This window comes from Microcaecilia unicolor, chromosome 1, assembly GCF_901765095.1.
Source record: "Microcaecilia unicolor chromosome 1, aMicUni1.1, whole genome shotgun sequence".
Classification (NCBI taxonomy): domain Eukaryota; kingdom Metazoa; phylum Chordata; class Amphibia; order Gymnophiona; family Siphonopidae; genus Microcaecilia; species Microcaecilia unicolor.
In genome coordinates this window covers 415,868,130-415,889,690 of record NC_044031.1, presented here as the reverse complement: position 1 = coordinate 415,889,690, position 21,561 = coordinate 415,868,130, and the positions used below count along the sequence as shown (strand labels likewise).

At 48.3% G+C, this 21,561-nt stretch overlaps 1 protein-coding gene across 2 annotated transcripts in view; it reads right to left on the bottom strand.

The window, feature by feature from the left end:
- The window catches only part of DEK (DEK proto-oncogene), a 166,893-nt gene that overhangs the window by 60,525 nt on the left and 84,807 nt on the right, over positions 1-21,561 (bottom strand). The window lies entirely within an intron of this gene.

Below are 21,561 nucleotides of genomic sequence, written 5' to 3'. Positions count from 1 at the left end.
CAAATTATTTTCTTTAATTAGAAAACATTATTCTTGAATGATCATTAAATTCGAAAGGCAAGGTTCTCCCTTTCTATCTTTTATGCTGGACAATAATTCTTTTCATAGCATGTCTGCTCTCCCGACCCACCCTTCTTCTCCAACACAAATTTATTATAAAGGTGTTAGCTTTTTCAAGATTCCAATCATTACCACACATAGACCACTTATCAAGACTATATCACTGTTCCAGTTTGCACTGATTTGTCATTCTCACTCATTGAAATATACTGCATTTCCATGACTTTCTTGTACTGCCATCTTCATATACTATCTGCTAACTGTATCTCAAGATGGGATAGAATGGGAATTAGATTAAAAAAAAGTGGGAAGTGGACAAATGACTCCAGGACGCTGAGACTGTGGTGGTATATAAAGGAGCAAACTTTATTGTAGACTCGACACAGTACTGTGTTTCGGCCACAGGCCTGCCTCAGGAGTCTAGGCCTTATGCCTAACAAGAGCAATCGCTGGAGAAGAATGCACGAGATATTCCAGGTGCTGGACCTGAACCAAACTCCTGCAAAGTAAAGTAAATTCTGACTATTTAAATTCCAAACTTCTCAACTTTGTGGCTATAGGTGAGATACCTGATATTCTCTTTAATTTAATGCTTATTGCTTAATTAATTTGCCCTGTGAACCCTCTTTCTTTCCTTTCCTGCCAAGCTCTGATAGAGAGGATAGGCTGTTCAAACTGCATTGCACTGTGGCTATAAAGTTGCATTTTACATTGCTGAAACTGCTATAATTATTGGGAATATATAGATTTTTTTCCAAAAGGAAAGTTATATTCTAGGGCAATTTGAAAGTTAAATCAATTGCAAATTCTTTGATCAGACTGTACCATTTCTGGTCCCATCTAGAGAATTTCCTTGATACAGCAGTTAGCTGACACATTGGGACTTATAATCCCACCCACCCCAGCAGGGCTTTCCACTCATTTATAGACAAACCAAACCTCATTAACTTTACTCCTCAATCATACACAGGCAGCCTTGCAGACTGTTAACCCCAACATAGTACACCTGTTCATACCCATTTCAACCAATCAGCATGACTTTTATTCTCTGCAATAATTGTGGTGCTTTAGTTTCAAGGCCAATCATCTGGAGACTTAAGGCTTGTCCTATCTGTCTTCAGCTATCTAGTTTAAAACAGGAGCTCAGTAAAGTAATGCAAGAATTGGATGCACTTAAAGCAGCTTCTAGGACTACACAGAATCATAACTTCTCACCACTGCCTCAAAGAATAAAACCACCTAAGAATAGATGGTTCACGGTGGGCTCAGGCAGACTTCGTCATGTGACACAGAAACATCCACCCGCACAAGTGTTGCCCCTAAAGAATTCTTTCATTCCATTACAGCACTGTGATATTTCTGAAAATAGAACTGAGGCAGAAGAAAAAGCAATGAAGTTGGAACAAAAAGATATGAAGGTACCCGAAGTGAAAAGACACCCCCAAATCACTAATGTTGAAACACATACCAGGAAATATAGATGGAAAGTGATGGCCACAAATGCTCGTAGTCTAAGCAATAAAGTTCATGACCTTCAAGCCCTGATGCTGGAGGCAGACTTAGATGTTGTTGCAATCACAGAGACGTGGCTAAATAGTTCTCATGAATGGGATGCAAACATACCAGGCTATAATCTATTTAGGAAGGATAGGGAGGGCTGTAAAGGTGGAGGAGTAGCTCTATATGTGAGAAATGAGATGCGACTGAAATGACGGGATCTGGGGAAAGGAAGAAGCGATATGGATCACCTCTAAAGAGAGATGATAGAACCTCTGTCCACGTGGGTGTTGTTTACAGACCTCCGACACAATTATAGAAATTAGATAAAGACCTGATCGCGAATATTCAAAAGTTGGGAAAGAAGAGAGAGGTGCTGTTGCTGGGAGATGTCAATCTGCCGGATGTAGATTGGAAGGTTCCGTCTGCGAAATTGGAAAGAAGCAGAGACATCGTGGATGCTTTCCAAAGTGCTCTGCTCAGACAAATGGTGACGGAACCCACGAGGGAGGGAGCGACACTGGATCTGGTGCTCACAAATGGGGATAGTGTGTCAAATGTCCGAGTGGGTGCACACCTGGGAAGCAGTGACCATCAAACGGTTTGGTTTGATATGATGGCTGAAGTGGACGGCGGCCACTCTAAACTTAAAGTCCTGGATTTCAAGCATGCTGACTTTAGTAAAATGGGGGAATACCTGAGGAAGGAACTAATGGGCTGGGAGGACGTACGAGAAGTGGAAGGACAGTGGTCCAGGCTGAAAGAAGTAATAAATAGGGCCACAGACCTTTATGTAAGGAGACTAAATAAAAGCAAGAGAAAAAGGAAACAGATATGGTTCTCCAAGCAAGTGGCTGAGAAAATAAAGGCTAAAAAGTTGGCGTTCCTGAAATATAGAAAAACTCAAGAAGAGGAACACAGGGAGGAATACCGGATGAAACTGAAAGAAGCCAAGAGAGAGGTATGTCTGGCGAAGGCGCAAGTGGAAGAACAAATGGCAAGAAATGTAAGGAGGGGCGACAAATATTTCTTCAGGTATATTAGTGAAAGGAGAATTACTAAAAAGGGAATTGTGAGACTAAAAGATACAGCGAACCACTATGTAGATAATGATGAAGAAAAAGCCAATTTGCTAAATAGATACTTTTATTCTGTTTTCACTGAAGAAAATCCTGGAGAAAGACCACGAGGGACTGGCAAAAGTACATTTGAGAATGGAGTGGATATAGCACCATTCACGAAAGAGAGTGTGTATGAACTTGGAAAGCTAAAGGTGGACAAAGCCATGGGACTGGACGGGATCCACCCCAGAATATTGAGGGAGCTCAGAGAGGTTCTGGGGGGTCCTCTTAAAGATTTGTTTAATAAATCCTTGGAGACGGGAGAGATTCCGAGGGACTGGAGAACAGCGGATGTGGTCCCTCTTCACAAAAGTGGCGATAGGGAAGAAGCTGGAAACTACAGGCCGGTAAGCCTCACCTCGGTTATTGGGAAAGTAATGGAAGCGATGCTGAAGGAAAGGATAGTGAATGTCCTGGAAACCAATAAGTTGCAAGATCCGAGACAACATGGTTTTACCAGAGGGCAATCGTGCCAAATGAATCTCATTGAATTCTTTGATTGGGTAACTGCAGAATTGAATTATCAACATGCTATAGACGTAATCTACTTAGATTTTAGCAAAGCTTTTGACACGGTCCCCCACAGGAGGCTCTTAAATAAACTCGATGGCTGAAGATAGGTCCCGAAGTGGTGAACTGGATTAGGAACTGGTTGACAGACAGACGACAGAGGGTGGTGGTAAATGGAGTTCGCTCGGAGGAGGGTAAGGTGAGTAGTGGAGTGCCTCAGGGATCGGTGCTGGGGCCGATTCTGTTCAATATATTTGTGAGTGACAATGCCGAAGTGTTAGAAGGTAAAGTTTGCCTTTTTGCGGATGATACTAAGATTTGTAACAGAGTGGACACCCGGGAGGGAGTGGAAAACATGAAAAAAAAGATCTGCAGAAGCTAGAAGAATGGTCTAAGGTTTGGCAGTTAAAATTCAATGCGAAGAAATGCAAAGTGATGCACCTAGGGAGTAAAAACCCACAAGAGACTTATGTGTTAGGCGGTGAGAGTCTGATAGGTACTGAGGGGGAGATGGATCTTGGGGTGATAGTATCCGAGGATCTGAAGGCGACGAAACAATGTGACAAGGCGGTGGCCGTACTGAGAAGGTTGCTAGGCTGTATAGAGAGAGGTGTGATCAGCAGAAGAAAGGAAGTGTTGATGCCCCTGTACAAGTCGTTGGTGAGGCCCCACCTGGAGTATTGTGTTCAGTTTTGGAGGCCGTACCTTGCTAAGAATGTAAAAAAAATTGAAGCGGTGCAAAGAAAAGCTATGAGAATGGTATGGGATTTGCGTTCCAAGACGTATTGCTGACCTGAACATGTATACCCTGGAGGAAAGGAGGAACAGGGGTGATATGATACAGACGTTCAAATATTTAAAGGTATTAATCCGCAAACAAATCTTTTCCGTAGATGGGAAGGCGGTAGAACGAGAGGACATGAAATGAGACTGAAGGGGGGCAGACTCAAAAAAGATGTCAGGAAGTATTTTTTTCACAGAGAGAGTGGTGGATGCTTGGAATGCCCTCCCGCGGGAGGTGGTGGAGATGAAAACAGTAACAGAATTCAAACATGCGTGGGATATACATAAAGGAATCCTGTACAGAAGGAATGGATCCTCAGAAGCTTAGCCGAAATTGGGTGGCGGAGCCGGTGGGGGGAAGAGGGGTTGGTGGTTGGGAGGCGAAGATACTGCTAGGCAGACTGATACGGTCTGTGCCCTGAAAAAGACAGGTACAAATCAAGGTAAGGTATACACATGAGTTCATCTTGTTGGGCAGACTAGATGGACCGTGCAGGTCTTTTTCTGCTGTCATCTACTATGTTGCTATATGTTACTATTCAATTATTTGTCGCTGGCCAAACAGAAGCAGGAGATTCTACAGCTTGTTTACTGATGCATGATAACCGCCCATCCTATTGAAATACTTCCAACAGCTTACACACTCAAATCCGTCTACAACGTAAACAACCAGCGACAAATAATTGAATATCTCGTGTATTCTTCTCCAGCAACTATCAGGGCCATCATCCACATGGGGCCAGAGAAATACCCTTTACAGACCAATGCCACAACCGGAACCTTGAGAGAATCAGGCCAATCCAAGATCTAGTTGTTCCTGCAGAAAAGCCAAAATGGTTGGAAAGTCTGCACACCAGGCATTCAATCTGAACACCAGGATTCAGATGGCAAAGGTAAAATTATGTTTTACCTGATAATTTTCTTTCCTTTAACGCAGCAGATGAATCCAGGAACTAGTGGGTTAAGTCCGCCTACCAGCAGGTGGAGATAGAGATAAACAAACTAAAGGCAGTGGATGCCAGATGGCCAGCTCTTTCCTCAGTTAGTATGTCATTCGTAAGCATTTGCCAAGGCCAAAAATATGAAACCAATAACAACCAGAAACCATCCTCACTATGAAAAACAGAGAACCAAATAAGAACTTCGAAATAACTGCAACTTGATCCAGAAATCGGAATCCTTTCTATGTTCCCACACATGTCTGAACTCTGCAAAAGAGAAACCGGAAGGAAAAAATAGCCACACTGCACAGAAAATGAAAAAACCGTCGGCTGAACTAGGGAGGGATCCTGGATTCATCTGCTGCGGTAAAGGAAAGAAAATTATCAGGTAAGACATAATTTTACCTTCCTTGTCAATTGCAGCAGATGAATCCAGGAACTAGTGGATGTACCAAAGCATTCCTTAAGTAGGGTGGGAAGCCGACGCTTCCCGCGCCAACACTCCTGCCCCAAAACTCGCATCCTCCCGAGTAGACACGTCTAGCCTATAATGCTTCGCAAAAGTATGACGGGACACCCAAGTAGCCACCCGATAAATCTATTCCAGAGATAAAGCCTCCGCCTCCGTCCAAGAAGCTGCCTGTGCCCGAGTAGAATGCGTCTTCAGGGTCACTGGAGACGCCCGCCCTTGTAGCAGATACGCCGCTCCAATGGCTTCTCTAATCCAGCGAGCAACGGAAGCCTTAGAAGCCACCTCACCTCTTTTCGATCCCGACAAGAGCACAAAGAGATGATCAGAGCGTCGAAACTCGTTAGCGATCTGCAAGTACCGAAACAAGGCTCTCCACACGTTCAGGAAACGTAGCGAGGCAAACTCCCTCGGATAATCCTCTCTTCGAAAAGACGGAAGATAAACCGCCTGATTGACATGGAAAGACGAAACCACTTTAGGTAGAAACGATGGCACCATCCGGATCGACAACCCTGCTTCAGAAAACTGCAAAAAGGATCTCTGGAAGACAAATCCTGAATTTCAGAAATTCTCCTAGCCGAAGAAGGATCTCTGGAAGACAAATCCTGAATTTCAGAAATCCTCCTAGCCGAAGCAATGGCCACCAAAACCACTGTCTTAAGTGTTAGATCCTTCTCAGAAACCTTATTCAACGGCTCCAAACGGTGGGGCCTGGAGGGCTCGCAGTACCACATTCAAATGCCACGCCAGGCACGGCTGCAGCAGAGGAGGCCGAAGCCAAAGAGCCCCGCATAGGAAACAGACCACATCAGAGCGAGCTGCTAAAGAGGAAACGTCCAGTTTGCCCCTAAAACAAGCTAGCGTGGCCACCTGCACTCGAAGGGAATTATATGCCAATCCCTTTTGAAGACCATCCTGAAGGAACTCCAGAATAGCTGTAATGTCTGCCCGAAAAGGCGATTCAGCACGCAAAGCACACCACGCAGAGAAAGCTTTCCACACTCACGCATACACTGCTGAAGTAGACTGCTTATGTGCCCCCAAAAGAGTGGCAATGACTGGTCATGAAAATCCCTTCTTCCTCAGCTGCCGCCTCTCAATAGCCAGGCCGTAAGACCAAAGCGGGAGGGATTTTCCATCTGAACTGGCCCTTGATGCAGCAGATCGGGAGTCACAGGAAGTCGCAACGGTGGCTCAGAGTGCTCGAACGAGATCCGCATACCACGGCCCTATGCGGCAAAGAACTCTCCCTATCAGAGGCCAAGGAGGAAAAACATACAGTAGCTGTTGTTCCGGCCACGGCTGGAGAAGAGTGTCCAATCCTGCGGATCCTGGCTGCCGTTTGCGGCTGAAGAACTGGGGAACTTTGGCATTGCAAGCCTTGGCCATGAGATCCATTACTGGTCTTCCACAACATTGACAGATCAGCCGAAAAGCTGAGTCCGACAGTTTCCATTCCGCTGCGTCCAAAAGAGTCCGGCTGAGAAAATCCGCTTGAACATTGTCTTGACCCGCAATGTGCGCTGCCGACAGACTCTGCGTGTGCTTCCGCCCACACTAGAAGACGAGGCGCTTCCACTTCCAAGGGAAGACTGCGAATGCCCCCTGCCGATTGATGTAGGCCACCATCGTGGTGCTGTCTGAGAATACACGAACCGCCTGCCCCTGTAGAAGGTCCTGAAAACTCCGCAGCGCATTCACAACTGCTCGCAACGCCAGACGATTTATCAGCCAAGTCGCTTAGAGAGGGGTCCACGATCCCTGGGCTACTCGATGAAGACAATGGGCTCCCCAGCCCGCAAGGCTGGCATCCGTCACGACTACCACCCAATTGGGAGACACCAGAGAAACACCCTTCTGCAAACTGGCTGACTGGAGCCACCACGCGAGACTGCACCTGGCCTGGCTCGTCCAAGGAAGGCATCATTGATAATCCAGCGACATCAGCGACCATCTGCTTAAAAGGAAATTCTGAAGACGCCGCATGTGAGCCCTTGCCCATGGAATGACCTCCAAGGTCGCCGTCATGGAACCGAGGAGCTGAACATAGTCCAACACTCGGACTCGGGGAGTGCGACGACTCAATAAGGTCCATACCTGAGAAAGCAATTTGATCCTTTGCCCCTCGGGGAGAAACACCTTCCCCTGCTTCGTATCGAATTGCACTCCAAGATACTCCAGACTAAGTAGGAACCAGATGACTCTTGGCCATATTGACCACCCAACCTAAAGATTGCAACACTTCAATCACTCGGTCGGTGACCACTCGACTCTCCTCTGCTGTCGTCGCCCGAATCAGCCAGTCGTTGAGATATGGATGCACTCGAATCCCCTCCTTCCGCAGGAACCACCACGACCTTGGAAAAAGTGCGTCGGGCAATGGCCATCCCGAAAGAAAGGGCCCGAAACTGGAAGTGCTGACCCAGCACTGCAAATCTGAGAAATCTCTGATGGGGCTGCCAAATGGGAATGTGCAGGCAAGCTTCCCTCAAATCCAGAGCCATCAAAAACTTGCCTGGTTGAACAGCAGCAATAACTGCCCTTAATGTCTCCATGTGGAAGTGACGAACTCGCAAAAACTGGTTTATTTTTCTGAGATCGAGAATAGGCCGAAAAGCCCCTCCCTTCTTTGGAACCACAAAGAAGATGGAGTACCGACCTGTGCGCCTTTCGAGAGGAGAAACAGGAACGATAGCCCCTATCCTTAGCAGGTCTCACAAACACTGCAGAACCGCTGTCCTCCTGGCCCGCAATACACAGCGGGACTCCAGAAAAAAAGTCTGTGATGGGAGAGAAGAATTCTAGCTTGTAACCTTCTCCCACCACATCAAAGACCCACTTGTCCGAAGTAATTCTGGCCCACTCTGGAAGGAAGAAACAGAGAAAGCCGACCACCGATCTGCTCTCCTCCCGAGTGGACCTGCGCCCCATCACTGGGAGGCCCGAGAAGGAGCCTCCTGACGAGAGGGGGGTCCAGCTGGATGCTTCATGTTGTGTAAGGAAGAACGCTGCCCAAAACGAGATCGCTGAAAGGCTGCGTTGTACTGCCCTGGGCGATACCGTTGCGTCTCTCTGAAACGTGACCTCGAGGCTCCCTGCCTGGAAGTAGACTTGGGTCTATCCTCCGGAAGACGCTGAGATTTGGAATCCCCCAAATCATTAACAATCTTTTCTAGGTCTTCCCCAAAAAGCAATTTCCCTCGGAAAGGCAATTTAATGAGCCGTTGCTTAGAGGCCATATCTGCGGCCCAATGACGGAGCCACAGAAGACGCCGCGAGGAAACGGTCAAGGCTATGAGTTTGGCCGAAGCACGGACCAAATCATACAAGGCATCCGCCAAGTATGCCAGCCAAATATCCATCAGCGACATTTGAGGAGTTCCCGGCATATCAGACTCCGAAATCGTATCCATGACAGAATGTAGCCAACTGAGACAAGCTCTAGCTGCGTAAGAACTACAAACAGAAGATTAAAGTGTCAAAGCGGCCACCTCAAATACACATTTTAAAGAGGCCTCTAGCTGTTTGTCTTGCATATCCTTGTGCCATGTCACCTTCCACTGGAAGAGTAGTCTTCTTAGTGATCGCCGTCACCAGGGCATACACCCTAGGTAGAGCAAACTGCTCTAAACTGTCCGCTGAAACGGGATACAGCCTGGCCATAGCCCTGGCTACTTTCAGCCCCCCCTCCGGATCCGCCCACTGGGCCGAAATCAACTCTTCAATAGCTTCATGTACCGGAAAGACCTTAGAAGGTCGTCTGGTACTAGCCATCTCGGGGTTGACCACCTGGGAAGCCGCAACCTCAGGGTCCTCTATATTCAGGGCTTCCAGCGCCTGAGAGATAAAGGAGGACAACTCCTCCTTCTGGAAAATCCTCACGGCGGAAGAGTCCTCCGGTTGGTCAGTGAGGACACCGTCTTCCACGTCCTCTACCACCGTCTGCTCCGAGAGAACCACCACGGAGGAAACTGCAGGCGACTCTATGCAGGACCCCTCCTCAGACCCCAAAGAAAGTCTAGGCTTTTTAAGGGAGGAGAAATCCTCTGGGGAAAAAAACCCAAAAATCTCTTGGTTACCCCCCAGACCCCCTGAGAGGATCAAAGGCTGAAACTGTCGTAGCCGTGTGAGGGGGGGGGGGGGGGGGGCAAGGCCCTTTTCAACAAAAACGTCTGATGGAGTAGCAAAATAAACTCAGGCGAAAACCCCTCCCCCGCAATGGAGGAGGTCGAAGCCATGGCACCTGCACCACCGCCCACAGTGCCTGACGCCCCCCCTCCCCCGACTCCCCTACCAACGGAAAAGAAGTTTTGCCCAAAACCGCTACTGGAATCGGCTCTGCGACCAATCGCAAAATGGCGCGAGAAACGCTAGGCTCCGGCCGGGAAAGCTACGCTCTCGGGGGGTCCACTGCTCCGTCGAGTCCCACCAAATCAGCGCACCCCGCGCTGCAAAGGCCTGCCACCGAACGCCGTTTCCCACATCGGGAACAGCGTTTTACCGCCTCCGCTGCCATCGCCCGCCCCTGAAAGAACCCAGCAGGACTTACCCCGGACCGGGAAAGCGCGGGAACTGACAGCTGAGCCGAAGAAAAAAAACTCTCCGACTCCACTTCGAGGCAGGCTCAGACAAGCAGGCAACAGAAAACAGGACTCTGACAGCAGTAACACAAACCTGCTCTCAGCAAAAGCACACTTCTCTGTTTCTCTTTTAAACAAATTCTATGGTTCTCTTTTTTTTTTTTTTTTTTTTTTTAGTGAGGAGGCAGAAACAAACAGGGAAGGAAAGGAACAGCAAAAGCCTGTTGAGAGGGAATTTGAGGTGCAGCAGGGACCCAGCAACTGCGTATGTTGCCAAAGGGGACACCACCAGTCCGCCACTCCAGGCTCAAACTGGCCACCAGCCCAGGAGCACCCTCAGAGGCCTTGGGCCCAGGAGCTGGAGAAAAAGCCGTCCACCACCTGCTGAGATATAGACATACTAACTGAGGAAGGAGCTGGCCGTCTGGCATTACTGCCTTTAGTTTGTTTATCTCTATCTCCACCTGCTGGTAGGCAGACTTAACCCACTTGTTCCTGGATTCACCTGCTGCAAGTGACATGGAATGTGAACATATGCTAGAGAAGTTGAGGTTTTATACACCATATGCTAGAGAAGTTGAGGTTGTATACACCATGGCTAAGGTAGAAATACTGCCATCATGTAACCTCTGCTCCTTTGGTGAATCCTCTCAAACGCCAGGCTTTAAGCCAAAAAGGATCCAGGTACTTTATGAGGACCAGGTCTTTATGTGGTGTGTCGTGATCCTGAGGTAAAAGGCCCCCAACCAACTGACTGACAAACCACAGTCTTCGTAGCCAGTCCAGCACAATCAGGATGACCAGCTTCTAATGGATCACTATTTTGTAGAAGACAAACGATCAGCGGCCAGAGCAGACTTTCTCCAAGGCCACTACTGAATTATTGGGTGTATGCCTTCTGAGTCAACCACACTTTTTCAACACCCTGGCATTCTGCCATGCGGCCATCAGGTCAAACACTGTACCTCAACTGTCCACCATCGACTGGTAGGCCCAGGAATTCTGTTCACATTCTCCTGGGATTAACACGGTCTGGCTGAGAAAGTCTCTACTTGCACATTCTCCACTCCAGCTTCATGTGCTGCAGAGATCGCTTTCAGATTGCTCTCTGACCGCTGGTACAGCAAGTTGACTTCCTGAGCTACATCCATATTTCAAGTGCCTCCCTACTTGTTGACATAAGAGACAAAGTGGCATTTGTTGGACAACCAGTGAAAACCGGAAGGCAGTCAGGTTGAAAAATAGTCAAACCTCAAAACAATTTGAAATTGCAGTTGGATGAGAGAAAAAGACCTCAGAATCCCCCTCTGCAGAAATATCTCAGCAGATTAGTCTGAACTGGAAAATATGGGCAGTCCAAGCAAGTAATGGTGGTCAAAGGGATAAGGCACAACCCAGAGCACCTACTACTACTACTTATTTCTATAGCGCTACTAGACGTATGCAGCGCTGTACACTTGAACATGAAGAGACAGTCCCTGCTGGACAGAGCTTACAATCTAATTAGGACAAACAGGACAAACAAGAGATAAAGGAATATTAAGGTGAGGATGATAAAATAAGGGTTCTGAACAAGTAAATAAAGGTTAGGACTTAGGAGTTAAAAGCAGCATCAAAAAGGTGGGGCTTTTACTACTACTACTACTTAACATTTCTAGAGCGCTACTAGGGTTACGCAGCGCTGTACAATTTAACAAAGAGAGACAGTCCCTGCTCAAAGAGCTTACAATCTAATAGACAAGTGAACGGTCGGTCCGATAGGGGCAGTCAAATTGGGGCATTCTGGATTCACTGAACGGTAAGATTTGAAGACTGCCAGAGATGGAGGCTTGACGTACTGGCTCAGGAAGTCTATTCCATGCATGTGGTGCAGCAAGATAAAAGGAACTGAGTCTGGAGTTAGCGATGGAGGAGAAGGGTGCAGATTACCTGTGTGATGACATCACACAAGGACATCCCGTGGCTATTCATAATGGTAATGGTGTCTCTTTAGCAGTTAGAAGCCATGCAGATTGCATAAAACAAACAACAGAAGCAGGTTTCTGGGAACAGTAAATTGCTTTTTTAAATAGAAATAAGCAAGATGCTAACTCTAGGGTTTTTTGTTTTTGTGTTTTTTTTTAAAATAGAAAATATGCTGGTTTAAAGAAAAATTTCAAGGAAATTAAAGAGTTGGGCTTATACCCCTAAAAAACCTGAATGCTGTCAGGTGAAACAGTGGCCTTGTTGGGTCTAAAGTTAAGTTTTCTTAGCTCCATGTGAACTGTTTTTGCACCCAGTACTGATTATAATTAGAAAAGTTTTGAACTGGAAACAGTTTCTATAGAAAGTACTGCTCATTCATTTATATGATTAGAAAAGGTCTGGAACTGGAATGAAGGTTTAAAAGCATATTTATTAGAAACACAAAGTGTGTGCAATTGGACCAGGTGGTTCTGGGAGTTTATTCAGCCTAATTTGAAGAGATATTTCACTGTTAACCTCTACAAAAGGCTTCTGAGGTCTCTCTCTCCCATCCAACTATATGTTGATCACAATGCCACTGCAATTTCAGATTGTTGGGCAGCCCCTACATCGCCATTCTCTATAATAGAGAGAAGCCTGAACAAGGCTACCTGAACGGCTCTGGTCTTCAACCTGTTGGACCAGAAAGCCTCCTGTGCCGACCAGAGTCACCTTCCCCCTGGCAATGTGGTCCCCAACCTGACAAACTAGCACTGATGTTCACCACAACCCTATTGGGGAATCTGAAGTGCATACTTTGTAGGAAGTGATATGGAAAAGTCCACCAAAACAGCTCCACCCTGACAGAATTCTACAGGGAGAGTTGAATATCAAAAGCCTAACATCAAGTAGGCCAATCTGAAAAAAAAAAGTTAAAGAAAAACAAAACAAAAACCAGCACACTGTAGTGGTCACATGTGAGCTTTTGCCCAAGGAACCAGGTCCAAAGTTGCTGCCAAAGACTCCAGCAGCTGAATAGCATTCCAAGCTTGTGATGCATGACAAACCAAGAAGTCTTGGAGCCGAGACTGAAGCTTGAGCAATCTTTCCCATGTCATAAAAACCTTCCTAGCTTGGTATCAAAACACAGATATTCAAGGGACTATGATGCAACAAGATTGCTAGTTTCTCCAACATCTGGACTACTCAGCATTTCATACCCCTGAAGGCATCCAAGTTGCCCAAATCAAGCTATTCATGTACAGATTAATCTGTATACTCTCCTTGCAAAGAGAAAATGGCACTATGACCACTATCTTGGAAAAAGGTTCTTTATGTTGTAGCCAATCTGAAGGGCATGACTCTGAACTGAAAATGCTTGCCAAGGATACAGAAGTGAAAGCAACACAAGCAGTTCTCTCATCGGGATCTGGAAGAAAAACTCAAATAAATCCAGCCCATGTTAGAAACTCTGTCCTATTCAGACTGCTGCAGTCATTGACCTTAAGCATTCTATGCAAATGACACATGCAGGGCAGCATCCTGCAGAGGCCCAGAAAAAGGACAAAGTACCATTCATTCTTTAAGACCACAAGTTAATACAGTAGAAAGTCTTGATTCTGCTCCTTTTGATGAACAGGTTCAATGACCCCAGTTGGAGAAGCCATTTTAAGGCTATAAGGACACCTCCATAGCAGGGCTCTTGGCCTCCAATCCCATGATCCCAGCAGAGGGGAATCCTCCACTTTGTTGCAGCTTACTAGCACCCTGAAAGGGCCAATTCTTGTGGAATTTGGACAAGGAGGGAGAACCACAGAACTAATTTGACTGTAAATATCCCTAGGGGCTGATGCAGTTAAGTGCATTAGGCCTTGCACATAGGTTAGCTCAGCTTTTGTACACAATTTTGTCTGCACCCTACACATACATACAAAGTCTTGGGTTGATATCAGCCCACAGCACATTAAATCCATGTTAATGAAACTACTAGGAGTAAAAGGTTAGTTTGTTCTTTTGCAGTAGCATTAGTGAGGATTTCGTGCTTGTTTTTACTTTTACTATAAGCATAATGACCTGTTGGAGTGTTGCCTAATGTGCACTGACACTTGTCAAGAGTTGCATGCACATATACTGGTGCACTTTCTATAATGGTATTCTGTGCATCGATATTAGCATTGCAAAAACTGCACACACAGAAAACATTCCAAAATATGCAAGGATGCATGTGCATGCATCTAACTAGTCCCAAATATTTTTTTAAAGATATGGCTGGCACTAGAATAGACCCATATGCGCATGCATCCAGTTTGCTCTCCCATGTTTGTTAGCTTGTTTTGTGCTTGGCTTCTATGAATGCTATTTGATTACCACACTGGGGAGCAAATTTTTTGGGCTGTGATTGTTGTAGGAAACTGTGTGGTAAGCAATAGTGAATGGTTCTAGTGCAAGATTACTACATACAGAGGCATATTTTCAAAGCACTTAGCCTTCCAAAGTTCCATAGGTTTCTATGGAACTTTGGAAGGCTAAGTGCTTTGAAAATATGCCTCACAGTCTCCCTAGTTTTTCACACAAGCATGGATAAAGAGCCTTTGGCCAAGGAATATGCTCAATCTTCTAGCAGCCTTTGTAGCCCAGCCTCTCTTAGGTCTTTGACCAATTTCAAGGTCATCTCCAAAAAGCAACTTGCCTCTGCTTCTTAAGGCTTGCCTAAATAAACTCCTGTTCAGAGTCTATAGGCCAACTGTATAACCAGTGTGCCACTATTTTAGCACTGAAACTGTTATTACAGCTTTTTCTAGTGAAGTTCATGGACATTTCGAGCAACACAATATAGTTTTGGAAATATCTCTCGATCTCCCCGCAGCTTTCGATTTAGTTGATCACTCCTTTATCATTTATCTTCACTAGGTATTACTGGGACTGTATTTTCTTGGTTTTCTTTTCTGTCCCACCGTTCTTTCAAGGTTTCTATGCTGAACTCTGCTTTGGAAAGAAAGGAATTACAGTGTGCGGTCCCTCAGGGTTGCATTCTTTCCCCACTCCTTTTCCAGGAATTTCTGAGTCCCCTTGCTTTTCTAATTCAAGCTTCTGGTATCTCTGCATATTTTTATGCAGATGACATCCTTCTATTATACCCAACTAATCCTTTTTCCCTCTCTCTTGACCCACTCCAATCATGTTTAAATTCTATTTCCAAATGGCTGCTAGATCATAATTACATAAATACATCAATGAAGACAAGACGGTTGGCCTGTTGGTTGTCTGGCCCTATGACTATTCCTTCTACTCAGCTCTATTTGGTAACCAAATAAATTCTGTCTGAAATTCTGTCAAGTTTGATATTTGGGAATCATACTACACTCTTCTCTTTCTTTTCTTCCACAGATTTCCTACTTATCAAACATCAGTTTTTTATGTTCCATCAACTGCATAGTATGCGAGGAGCAACAGAAAACCAGCGCTTCTCACATTGAGAAAAAACTGAATAGGTGCAGTCGCACTGCAGGCAGGAAGGCACTTCACACATGTGCGTTGGAGTGAAAGGCTCTCGCAAACGTTTTTGGTTGGTATCATGCCGACCCGGGTGATGCGGGTTCGTCTACCCACCTGTAAGAATGTAAGCCTATTTGCCCTTGGAGAAACCAGGGGTTCCCAAACCTGGTCCTGGAGGCACCCCAGTCAGTCAGGTTTTCAGAATACCTACAATGAATATTAATGAGAGATTTGCATGCACCGCTCCACTGCATGGAAATCTCTCTCATTAATATTCATTGTAGGTATCCTAAAAACCTGACTGACTGGGGTGCCTTCAGGACCAGGTTTGGGAATCACTGCTATAAACTGCGTTGAGAAAAGTTTACGTAATAGCTGTACACGTTTTACTTGGCTATACAAAGGAATGGGGAAATACAGAACAAAAAAATGAATTAACTCATTACTCAATTTCAATTTAAATGTCCATTCAAGAAGGAATGCTTCTCAGAAAAGTAAGGAATAAACAGTGGAAGTTGAACCCTTAATACCACTATGGAGTACAAATGTCATTTTGCTGAAGATTTAACTATTTTTTTTTATAGCATGTGTTCCAACAGGAAGGTCTAATGTAAAATACAGAGTTTTATCAGTGAACACTCTAAATTATATAATAGCCCAGAACCCTACATTAGAGAGAAAAGACTGCAAGCTTACCTTATATACTCAAAAAGAAACCCATCGGAATATAAACCTAGATAACATTACCAGTGCTTTTCTTGCAGGAAAAAAGGTGCCGGTACTCATTATGGGCGGGGGTCACCACATATGGCTCCACCCCTATGGTAGCCACACCCACATTAGCCATACCCCTTATACCAGCCATGGTGCATATATCGAATGATACATACCTGTAGCAGGTGTTCTCCAAGGACAGCAGGCTGATTGTTCTCACGACTGGGGTTGACATCCACGGCAGCCCCCACCAACCGGAATAAAACTTCGCGGGCGGTCCCGCATGCAGGGCACGCCCACCGCGCATGCGCGGCTGTCTTCCCGCCCGTGCGCGACCGCTCCCGCTCAGTTGAATGACAAGCAAGGAATGAGTAAAAACGCAAATCCAAAGGGGAGGAGGGAGGGTAGGTGAGAACAATCAGCCTGCTGTCCTCGGAGAACACCTGCTACAGGTATGTATCATTCGCTTTCTCCGAGGACAAGCAGGCTGCTTGTTCTCACGACTGGGGAATCCCTAGCTCTCAGGCTCACTCAAAACAAGAACCCAGGTCAATTTAACCTCGCAACGGCGAGGGCATAACAGAAATTGACCTACGAAGAACAACTAACTGAGAGTGCAGCCTGACCAGAATAAATTCGGGTCCTGGAGGGTGGAGTTGGATTCAAATCCCAAACAGATTCTGAAGCACTGACTGCCCGAACCGACTGTCGCGTCGGGTATCCTGCTGTAGGCAGTAATGAGATGTGAATGTGTGGACAGATGACCACGTCGCAGCTTTGCAAATCTCTTCAATAGTGGCTGACTTCAAGTGGGCCACCGACGCTGCTATGGCTCTAACACTATGAGCCGTGACATGACCCTCAAGAGTCAGCCCAGCCTGGGCGTAAGTGAAGGAAATGCAATCTGCTAGCCAATTGGAGATGGTGCGTTTCCCGACAGCGACCCCTTTCCTATTGGGGTCGAACAAAATAAACAATTGGGCGGACTGTCTGTGGGGCTGTGTCCACTCCAGATAGAAGGCCAAAGCTCGCTTGCAGTCCAATGTGCAACTGACGTTCAGCAGGGCGGGTATGCGGTCTGGGAAAGAATGTTGGCAAGACAATTGACTGGTTAAGATGGAACTCCGACACCACCTTTGGCAGAAACTTGGGGTGAGTGCGGAGTACTACCCTATTATGATGAAATTTTGTATAAGGAGCATGAGCTACCAGGGCTTGAAGCTCACTGACTCTACGAGCTGAAGTAACTGCCACCAAGAAAATGACCTTCCAGGTCAAGTACTTCAGATGGCAGGAATTCAGTGGCTCAAAAGGAGGTTTCATCAGCTGGGTGAGGACGATGTTGAGATCCCATGACACTGCAGGAGGCTTGACAGGGGGCCTTGACAAAAGCAAGCCTCTCATAAATCGGACGACTAATGGCTCTCCAGAGATGGCTTTACCCTCTACACGATGATGATAAGCACTAATCGCACTAAGGTGATTCCTTACTGAGTTGGTCTTGAGACCAGACTCTGATAAGTGAAGAAGGTATTCAAGCAGGTTCTGTGCAGGACAAGAACGAGGTTCTAGGGCCTTGCTCTCACACCAGACGACAAACCTCCTCCACTTAAAAAAGTAACTCTTTTTAGTGGAATCCTTTCTAGAGGCAAGCAAGACACGGGAGACACCCTCAGACAGACCCAACGAAGCAAAATCTACGCCCTCAACATCCAGGCCGTGAGAGCCAGAGACTGAAGGTTGGGGTGCAGAAGCGCTCCGTCGTTCTGCAAAATGAGAGTTGGAAAACACTCCAATCTCCACGGTTCTTCGGAGGACAACTCCAGAAGTAGAGGGAACCAGATCTGACGGGGCCAAAAGGACGCTATCAGAATCATGGTGCCGTGGTCTTGCTTGAGCTTCAGTAAGGTCTTCCACACCAAAGGTATGGGAGGATAAGCATACAGGAGGCCGGTCCCCCAATGGAGGAGAAAGGCATCAGACGCTAGTCTGCCGCGGGCCTGTAGTCTGGAACAGAACAGAGGCAGCTTGTGGTTGGTCTGAGAGGCGAAAAGGTCCACCAAGGGAGTGCCCCACTCTCGGAAGATCTTGCGTACCACTCTGGAATGGAGCGACCACTCGTGCGGTTGCATGACTCTGCTCAGTCTGTCGGCCAGACAGTTGTTTACGCCTGCCAGGTATGTGGCTTTGAGAAGCATGCCGAACTGGCAAGCCCAACGCCACATCCCGACGGCTTCCTGACACAGGGGGCGAGATCCGGTGCCCCCCTGCTTGTTGATGTAATACATTGCAACCTGATTGTCTGTCCGAATTTGGATGATTTGGTAGGACAGCCGATCTCTGAAGGCCTTCAGCGCGTTCCAGACCGCTCGGAGCTCCAGGAGGTTGATCTAAAGATCCTGTTCCTGGAGGGACCACAATCCCCGAGTGTGGAGCCCATCGACATGAGCCCCCAACCCCAGGCGAGATGCATCCATCGTCAGCACTTTCGTGGGCTGCGGAATTTGGAATGGACGTCCCAGGGACAAATTGGTCCGAATGGTCCACCAGTGCAGTGAATTGCGGCAACTGATGGAGAGGCGGATGACATCTTCTACATTCCCGGTGGCTTGACACCACTGGGAAGCTAGGGCCCATTGAGCAGGTCTCATGTGAAGGCAAGCCATGGGAGTCACATGAACTGTGGAGGCCATGTGACCCAGGAGTTTCAACACGTGCCGAGCCGTGACCTGCTGAGACGCTCTGGTCTGGGAAGCAAGGGACATAAGGTTCTGCGCCCTTGCTTCGGGAAGAAAGGCCTGAGCCGTCTGAGAATTCAGCAGCGCTCCTATGAATTCCAGAGATTGGACTGGCTGGAGATGGGACTTCGGGTAATTTAGCACAAACCCCATCAGCTCCAGAAGGTGGATAGTGCACTGCATGGACCGAAGGGCTCCTGCCTCTGAGGTGTTCTTGACCAGCCAATCGTCGAGGTACGGGAACACGTGCACTCCCAGCTTGCGCAAGTACGCCGCCACCACCACGAGGCACTTTGTGAACACTCGTGGCGCAGAGGCGAGCCCAAAGGGCAGCACACAGTACTGAAAGTGCCGTGTTCCCAAACGGAATCTGAGATACTGTCTGTGAGCTGGCAGTATCGGGATGTGAGTGTATGCGTCCTTTAAATCCAGGGAACATAGCCAATCGTCTTTCTGAATCATTGGTAGAAGAGTGCCCAAGGAAAGCATCCTGAACTTCTCTTTGACCAGGTATTTGTTCAGGCCTCTCAGGTCTAGGATGGGGCGCATCCCCCGTTTTCTTTTCCACAAGGAAGTACCTGGAATAGAATCCCTGCCCTTCCTGCCCGGGTGGCACGGGCTTGATCGCATTGGCGCTGAGAAGGGCAGAGAGTTCCTCTGCAAGTACCTGCTTGTGATGGGAGCTGAAGGACTGGGCTCCCGGAGGACAATTTGGTGGAGTGGAGGCCAAATTCAGGGCATATCCGCACCGCACTATTTGGAGAACCCACTGGTCGAAGGTTATTAGAGGCCACCTTTGGTGAAAAACTTTCAACCTCCCCCCCGACTGGCAGATCGTCCAGTACGGACACTTTGATGGCGGCTATGTTCCCATGGATCCAGTCAAAAACCCGTCCCCGGTTTTTGCTGTGGAGGCGCAGGGGGCTGCTTAGGCGCACGCTGTTAACGGGAACGAGCGCGCTGGGACTGTCCCTGTGCCTGATGAGGCCTTCGGGCCGGCTGGGTGTATCTACACTTGCTGTAGGCGTAGGGCGCAGCCTGCTGGACTCGGGAAAAATGTCCACCTGCAGAGGTGGATGCTGAAGGCGCCCGGTGGGAGAGCTTGTCGAGAGCGGTTTCCCACTGGTGTAGTTGGTCCACCAACTGCTCGACCTTCTCGCCGAAAATATTATCCCCCCGGCAAGGGACATCAGCCAGCCGCTGCTGGGTGCGGTTGTCCAGGTCAGAGGCACGCAGCCATGAGAGTCTGCGCATCACTATACCTTGGGCCGCAGCTCGAGATGCCACATCACAGGTGTCATAGATACCCCTGGACAGGAACTTTCTGTACGCCTTCAGCTGCCTGACCACCTCCTGAAAAGGCCTGGACTGCTCCGGGGGGAGCTTGTCGACCAGGTCCGCCAGTTGCTTCACATTATTCTGCATGTGTATGCTCGTGTAGAACTGGTAGGATTGGATGCGGGTCACGAGCATTGAAGATTGGTAGGCCTTCCTCCCAAACGAGTCCAGAGTGCGAGACTCCCGCCCCGGGGGCGCCGAAGCGGTATCCCTCGAACTCCGTGCTCTCTTGAGAGCAGAGTCCACGACCGCCGAGTCATGAGGCAATTGAGGCCGCATTAACTCTGGGTCTGAGTGGATTCTGTATTGGGACTCCGCTTTCTTGGGGATGGTGGGATTAGATAAAGGTCTCAACCAGTTCCGAAGCAGTGTCTCTTTGAGGACATTGTGCAACGGTACCGTGGAGGACTCTCTAGGTGGTGATGGATAGTCGAGGACCTCGAGCATCTCGGCCCTCGGCTCATCCACAGAGACCACGGGAAAGGGAATGCAGATAGATATATCCCTAACAAAGGAGGCAAAGGAGAGGCTCTCAGGTGGCGAGAGCTTCCTCTCCGGTGAAGGAGTGGGGTCGGAGAGAAGGCCCACAGACTCCTCTGAGGAGAAATATCTGGGGTCCTCCTCCTCCCCCCACGAGGCCTCTTCCTCAGTGTTGGACATGAACTCCTGTAGCTCAGACCTCAACCGGGCCCGGCTCGACTTCGAGTCCTCGGTGGTGGCTTCGAGCGGTGGACTCCCGCGCCGGCGGGGATGAAGCTCCCTCCATCAACGTCAACGGGGACTCCACCTGCGTGGCGGTCGAGACCGCGTCGAAGGCCTCGGCACTGGGCTAGAGCACGCCGGCGCCTCCATCAACGGCGCCAGGGGCGCAAGCGCCCCCGGCGCCGGCACAGTCTGGCGCATCAGCCCTTCCAGGATCCCCGGAAGGATGGCTCGGAGGCACTCGTCAAGGCCCGCTGTCGGGAAAGGCGAGGGGGCCGGTGGAGGTGCCGGTGCCAGAATCTGCTCAGGTCCAGGAAACGGCACCGAAGTGCCCGTGCCCTGACGTAGCGATACCTCTTCCACCGAGGGGGAACGCTCCTCCCGGCGCTGCCGCTTCCTCGGCGTCCAGTCATCTCTGGAGCCGGAGCTGGTAGCCATCTGCACTGTGGGCAACCGATGACGGTGCTTTTTAGCTTTCTTCCGGTGCCCATCATCGGCGCTCGGCGGTACTGAAGAGGAGGAGGTAGATCCCCCCCCCCCCCGGCCTCGAGGGATCGGGTCCAAACCGGCCCTGGGTAGAGGGAGTGACCGGGGCCGATTGCCCGTGCGGCCGCTCACCCCTGCCATCTCCGGAGGACCGGCGGGCCAACGGAACCTGTGCTCCTG